We start from the raw sequence: 7,383 nt of genomic DNA on the forward strand, positions 1-7,383 counted from the left end.
CTTCCTGAAACTGGACCTCCCTGCTTTAATTGACTCTATCTAAGTCTCCCTCTTGCTAATTTCTGCATGACTGGAAGAAATTCAGCTGGTGAAGCTTTCTCCTGTTATGGGAAATGCTTGGGGGTCTCCTCTTTTTATGGAGAAATTAGCAAGAGGGAGACTTAGGTAGAGCCAATTAAAGCAGGGATCTTTTCCACCGATAATACGAAGGTCCAGTTTCAGGAAGAAAAACTCCAGAGCAAATATATTTAAAAATGTTTACTAGAAAAATATGTAGAAGGTACAATCACACACCCAAACAATAAAATACACACACTCAAGGGCTAGGAAAAATAGAGATGAGAGATAGGGGCATTTAGGGTTTATTATAAAGGCAATACTACCTGTCCAGATGTGCAGATGTCCATTTAGCAATTGGAGATGGAGACATGCACAGCCGTCGTGCTATGTCTGAAACCCATTACTCAAAGTAACGGGGGAACAACCTATGTTTCCAGATTGAACAATGCTCTCATGTTTTATAAGGTTTGGAGGGTTGAAGACCCTCCCAGAGCTATAATGAGCCTAGGAAGACAATTATCTTGGTGTAATTAAAGTAATAAAGAAGGCTGTGATCTTTGTGAGTGAGGCTGGTGGATTGTTTCTGCAGAGGAAAAGGAGACCAGAGGTCTGGTATGGAGGCCTGAGGTCTGGTATGGGCGCTGATGATGTCCTTCCTGGGTACCTGAATTGATTCCCAGCTCAAAATAATAGGTGAGAATGATTCTAGATGTCTGCCACGTAGGCTTGCCAATCCCCAGGTCCCAGCGGGGGTTCTTCTGCTTTCCCAGGCTCCTTCCTGCCCCCAGTCAGCTGGCCGGCGGGGGGAAACCTCGCCACCACACCATCATGTGCCTTTCCCCCTCGGAGGCTCCAGTCTCCAATTGGAAAGGCTTCCTCTTGGGATGGTGTGTCTGTGAAGAAGTTGGCAGCAACTCATGAGTACAGATGCCAGTCCCTCGCTTCAGAGTCGCCAGAAACAGGGAGGGGGGAAGGAAATGTCTGCTGGGCACTTCATTATTCCCTATGTGGAGATCGATTCTCATAGGGTATAATGGGGGATTGATCTGGAGGTATCGGGGGCTCTGGGGGGGCTGTTTTTTGAGGTAGAGGCACCAAATTTTCTGTATAGCATCTAGTGCCTCTCCCCAAAGTACCCACCAAGTTTCAAAATGATTGGATCAGGGGGTCCAATTCTATGAGCCCCAAAAGAAGGTGCCCCTATCCTTCATTAGTTCCTATGGAAGGAAGGCATTTAAAAAGGTGTGCTGTCCCTTTAAATGTGCTGGCCAGAACTCCCTTGGAGTTCAACTATACTTGTCACACCCTTGCTCCTGGCTCCGCCCCCAATGTCTCCTGGCTGCACCCCCAAAGTCCCCAGATATTTCTCGAATTGGACTTGGCAACCCTACTGCCACGATGGGTCCTGATGGGTTTAATGTTTGTAATGAATTTAGTCTGGATACTCTGAGGAGGAGTCAGGGTGGAAGACAAAGGATTTGGGCAATGTGGCAGACTTTACTTTAGAAGGACACTGAGCTGTAGCAAGAGGCCAGGAAGACGGACCATTAATCAGTAGCCGAGAATTAGACCATAAGTCATACTTACCTGTGAACCCTTTTGTTCTTATGCATTCCTTTTGGGAGGGGGAATGAGCCAGACCAGGAAGACGCCTATAATGTAATCAGAAAAAGCCCAAGCAGAGAGAGTGGTTTCTTGACCTGTTTCTGACAAGCAGCATCCATTTTGTTTCCATGGTTGGGAACCCCATTATTCCTGTGGGGTACACCCATAGAGGCAGGCAGCATCTCCTGGCCACACACCCCCATTGCTTTATGTGCTTTCTTAAGGAGGGGGAGGGTTTTGCCTTCATTTCCAAACTAGAGCACTTTGGGGGGATCATCTGCATTACATTGTGCTCTCATCTACTTTCCAGATTCTCCCTGTTTTCAGTATGCTGTTTCCCAAACTTGTATTGCTCTGATCTTATAGGAAAGGACACAACTCGAGCATGCTTCCAAGTGGAAGAAATAGTGGCATTTTCTTGCCCTGAAAAGTTTCTTCCAGGGCTTTTATTTATTTATTTATTTATTTATTTATTTATTTATTTATTTATTTATTTATTTATTTAAAAACAGGAACGCATTTCCGGCTGGCCAGCATCAGGAGGTGTGGCCTAATATGCAAATGAGTTCCTGCTGGGCCTTTTCTACAAAAAAGTGCCCTGTGCAAAACAATGGTGATGTCAGGGGTGTGTGGCCTAATATTTAAATGAGTTTTTCTACAAAAAAAAAAGCTCAAGTTCCTTCTAATATTTCCCCATTTTCCTGCTCTCAGTCTCTTGCAGCTACCCTGTATCCAACCATGGCACTGGAGAGCTTTTTAAAGCAATTACCCTAAATCTTTTTTTGTTTTAAATACAAGTTTATAAAAAGTCTTCTGGTGGTGCAGCAGGAAAAAAAATGCAGAGAAAATGGAAGCCAAGAGGAGCTGACAGAGAGGAAATGGTACAGAAAATTCCTTGTGGGAAAGCTCTGTTGCCAATGGCTATGGTTCAGTGGCAGAGCATTTGCTTGGCATGAAGAAGGTCCCAGATTCAGTCCCCGGTATCTCATTAAAAGATCTGGCAATAGGTGATATGAAAGACCTCTGCCTGAGACCCTGGAGAGCCATGGAGTGGAATATGGATTGCATGCCATCTTAATTGTGAGATAGATATGTGGCCCAATCCAATAGCAGAGCAAACTGTTAAATTATACTGGAGTTAATGTATGTATTTTATTATGTATTGATGTATATCTCTATTGTATGCCGCCTTGAGGCTTGCTTGCAAGAAATGGAGTGGGATAGAAATAAACTAAACTAAACTGACACTGACAGTCTGAGCAGACAATACTGAATTTGATGGACTAACAGCAAAATCCAGAGGGGGGAGTCAGAAAGTCTTTTGGGAGCAGATGAGTTGCTACGTGGGCGCAGGAAGGGTTTGCGCCGACATATGACCGGCGTCGCCACAGTGGAGGGGAGTTACGTGGGCGGGGGGCTGCCTGAGCGCCACTCCACCCGAGGGCAGCGGCACCTGAGGGCTGCGCCTGAGCGTGGGCAGAAGTGAGGCGGAGCGCGGCGTTCAGGCGAAGGAGGGGGTGGAGTTGGTGGCGCAGCCAGGCTTAGGTGGCTTCCTGAGCAGTTTGGCCCATTACATGCCCCCCCCAAGAGGCGCAATGTTACACCTGCAAAAATAGCAGCGTAGGCACTCGTTGAAATCATAGGCACTTGTTGAAACCAAAACCAAAGCTTGCCGCCACCGCTGCGGAAGCTCACAAACCCCTTAGGAAGTGGTGTGATTGCCTCACCAATCCCCTCGCGCCTCGGCCTGGCGAGCCCCCTCCCCAGCACCCAATTGAGGCCCCCTCCCTCCTAGAAATACTTCCACTCTGCCTCGCACAGCTCACTTGTTAGGGACAGGTTCGCATGGCGGGAAGCTCTGCTGGTGAGCTCCCGGCCATACAGACTTAGAGTGAGGGACAGGCAGGCATGTTGGTGACGGGTTTTGCACCGCGCGGTTGTTTTGACAGTATCTTTGACTTGCGAGGGGGAGAGAGAGGTCTCTCCCCTGGGCCTAACTGCTCTTGTTTCAAGGTCTCCACAGGTTCTGGGCTCCCAGAGGCTCTGCATGACAGGACTGTCGCCCATGGCTGGGTAACTTCCACTGTCCCCCCCCATCCTCCCCCTCCCCTTGCTCTCGACTGCCCTGTGTGCAAGTGTCTCTGGCACTTGAACCCGGCAGTGGGCTCCAGCAGGGGGCATTTCCCCTGTGCTGCTGCCTGCGCCCTTCCCTTGGTTTGCCCTCTGCCGCATTCCCAGCCCCTAGAACGGCACGGGGTGGGGGTGGCAGCTGCCTCAATGTGGGGAGGTGGGTCAGAGACTGTCCCTCTAAGAGAGTGCCCGGATGAAATGCAACCTGCTCTTCCAACTGCCGTCCCTGCAGGTGCTCTTGATCTCTGTCTCCGTTTTGCAGGTGGAACTCCAACACAGAGGCTTCCGAGTGTGTTGCTCCACTGCGTCCCCCCACTCCCTCAGCTGCTTCTGCTTGCCGCTCGGAATGGAGCCCCGCCCATGGCGAGACTGCCCAGCACACACCAGGGAGACTGTTGCACTCTATTCCGGAAAAATGAAGTCTGAGCTGTGCGCTCTGTTGTCTCTCCTGCTTGGCATCTGCTGCACGTTCCTGGAGCAACCCCACCCCCCTGTCAGTGGCCTCTCCAAGGGAATGCCTGGGAGGGTGAGCAGACTTGGTTCTTGGAGGAGGGAATGGGATATGAGCCGCCACACTGTTCCCCGCGTGGCTGGACAGGAGAGGGGGGGTGCCACCCCTCAGCCTGCACAGGCTAACGGCTTACCTGACCACAGAGGATTGTTGTGCGCTGGGCACTTGGGGGGGCGCTGAAGTGGATGCATGCCCAGCGGCTCGCACTCTAAGTTCTGCGGCCCTCAGGGGAGGTGTTCCTTGCATATAGCAGGGGGCGGCAGCATAGCAACACCGGGGTGGGGCTCCAGGGGATATCTTTTGGACTTGGTCTGGCCGCTCCCAGACACAGAAAGCTAGTTCAAGTGAGAATAATAAAAGGGAACACAGGCTATGGCAAATCAAATGCAAGACTGTGATCAGGCAGACAAAAAGGACTATGAGGAGCATATTGCAAAAAACATAAAGACCAACAATAAAAATATATATTAGAAGCAGGAAATCAGCCAGGGAGGCAGTGGGGCCCTTGGATGACCAAGGGGTAAAAGGATTACTGAAGGAGGATAGGGAAATGGCTGAGAAGCTGAATGCATTTTTTGCCTCCATCTTCACTGTGGAAGATGAGAAGTGTTTGCCCGCTCCAGAACCACTTATTTTGGAAGGGGTGTTGAAAGACCTGAGTCAGATTGAGGTGACAAGAGGAGATCCTACAACTGATAGATGAATTAAAAACTAATAAGTCACCAGGTCCGGATGGCATACATCCAAGAGTTCTGAAAGAACTCAAAGTTGAACTTGTGGATCTTCTGACAAAAATCTGTAATCTTTCATTGAAATCTGCCTCCATTCCTGAGGACTGGAAGGTAGCAAATGCCACCCCAATCTTTATAAAGGGTCCTAGAGGCGATCCGGGAAATTACAGGCCAGTCAGTCTGACTTCAATACCGGGAAAGTTGGTAGAAAGCACACTGATGAACACAAATTATTGAGGAAGACTCATGTTGCGACAATAAAATAGGGAAGAGAAAGATCAGCTGCTCTGGGTCCTCATTGGGGAGAAAGAAGGAGCATAAATGAAGTAAATGAATAAAGCTGAAGACAGGGGAGGGGTAAAAGAAAGACTGAGACCATCATACTTTGGTCATATAATGAGGAAACAAGAGTCACTGGAAAAGACAATCATGCTAGGAAATGTTGAAGGCAGCAGGAGAGGAGGAAGAGACAACAGGAGATCGATGGACTTAATCAAGGAAGCCACAGCCCTTGGTTTGCAAAACTTGAGCAAGGCTGTTAACAATAGGATGTTTGGAGGTCATTCATAGGGTTGCCATAAATTGGAAGCAACTTTACACAGTTAACACACTTAATATGCAAAGGTGATGTCATTTATCTCCACAATATGAAAATTTTCAACTCCCCATCTCCATGTCTTAAGCCTTTATTTAGAATCAAGACATTTTTTCTCCAGACCAGTTGGCAACCCTATCCTATAATTGGTAACTTGGAAGGAAGTCCTGATTGAATACAGGACTTCTAAATAGAAATGGCAGGATTATACCACATTCTGGCAGCTTCTAGTGGGAAGGGGGGCATAATGGAATGCACTGGTCAGCTTTGACAGCCAACCCTGCTATTGCGCCGTTTCCAACAACCTCACAGGCCAGAAATAAGCAGGAGATAGTTCCCTTGCAGGGTACATTTCTGCAGCTTCGATTACTACAAGCAGGAATCCTATAAAGACTTCTGTGTGCATCGGAGGGTCATTTCATTCCTCATGTATCCCCTTCCCCACACTATTTCCTCTTTCTTTCCTACTGTCAGCTACCATATCTTCCCCCATTTACCTGTTTCTGTCTTTTCTTCCACTCACCCTCTCAGTCTTTCTTTTACCCCTCCCCTGTCTTCAGCTTTATTCATTTACTTCATTTATACTCCTTCTTTCTCCCCAATGAGGACCCAAAGCAGTTGATCTTTCTCTTCCCTGTTTTATTGTTGCAACAACTTTGTGAGGTAGATGAGACTGAGAAAGAGTGAATGGCATAAGGTTACTCTGCAAGTTTCCTTGGCACTGGCAAGGGGGGCGGGGTTTAAATCTGAGCATTCCAGATCCTAATCAGCCTGACACTTTAACCTCTACATCACACTAGCAGTCAGCTTTCCCTCAACCTGGTAGTTCCTCCCTGGGGAAAGTGTTGACCAAGTTGCCAAAGCCATGTGGCAGCAAGTTGCTTAGGTGGTGGCCACTGTCAGGACACACCACCATTTTAGGGGGAGGGGGGACGGGGGAGGGATTTCTTTTAGATTTTCAGGTTTTTCTGAAAACCAGGTATTTTTTTCTGCCTTGTTTTTGATGGTTCCAGTAGCTGGATTTAAATATCCGCAGATGGAATCATCTATGTTAAAAATTAGATATATTGATTAAAACCCCCAGAACAAGGTCGGTAGCGAGTTTACTAAAGAAGCCAGATATCAATATTACAGGGATTTTGCTGCTATTTATTGGAACAAATAAAGTATGCAGTATTTTAAAAATTAAATAACAAATTAAAAGATTTAATGACATTCATAACAATAAATGAATAAGAGCATCACATAATTTTGCTGCCGAAGAAGGTAGCTTTGCTCATTCCTTAGTGAGCTAAATTGCATTTGAATTGTAGAATAATGCAGATTGAAGTTTAAGAAAACATGTTGGTTTGGACTTTGTCTCTAACCAGTCAGTTTCCTTGGAGTGCCTCACTTTCAATTAAAGTTGACATTTTATTTTCTCTACTCTCCTTCCTTTAACAACTACATGACAGGACGATGTTCAACAGGTATACTAATGTGCAGAAACGTTTCTTGTGGATATCTAGACATTCCACAGTCATAGGAGCTGGGTCTCGTCTGTTTTTAACTCGCCCGTCTTAATTTTACACTAGTCTTTCTTTTTTGGCCATCTGCCACTTTGTTTTATGTTCCACATTAGCATGATAATCGGCTTTTAATTTTTAAAAAGTGTATCCTCAATGCTTATTACGCAAATGAGCGATTGCAGCGAGACAAGCCAGCTTTCCCATTCCATCTGTAAGGGAGCCTGGGCTGGCAAGAGGCGAGGT

Source organism: Heteronotia binoei, chromosome 1 (genome assembly GCF_032191835.1).
Source record: "Heteronotia binoei isolate CCM8104 ecotype False Entrance Well chromosome 1, APGP_CSIRO_Hbin_v1, whole genome shotgun sequence".
Lineage (NCBI taxonomy): Eukaryota > Metazoa > Chordata > Lepidosauria > Squamata > Gekkonidae > Heteronotia > Heteronotia binoei.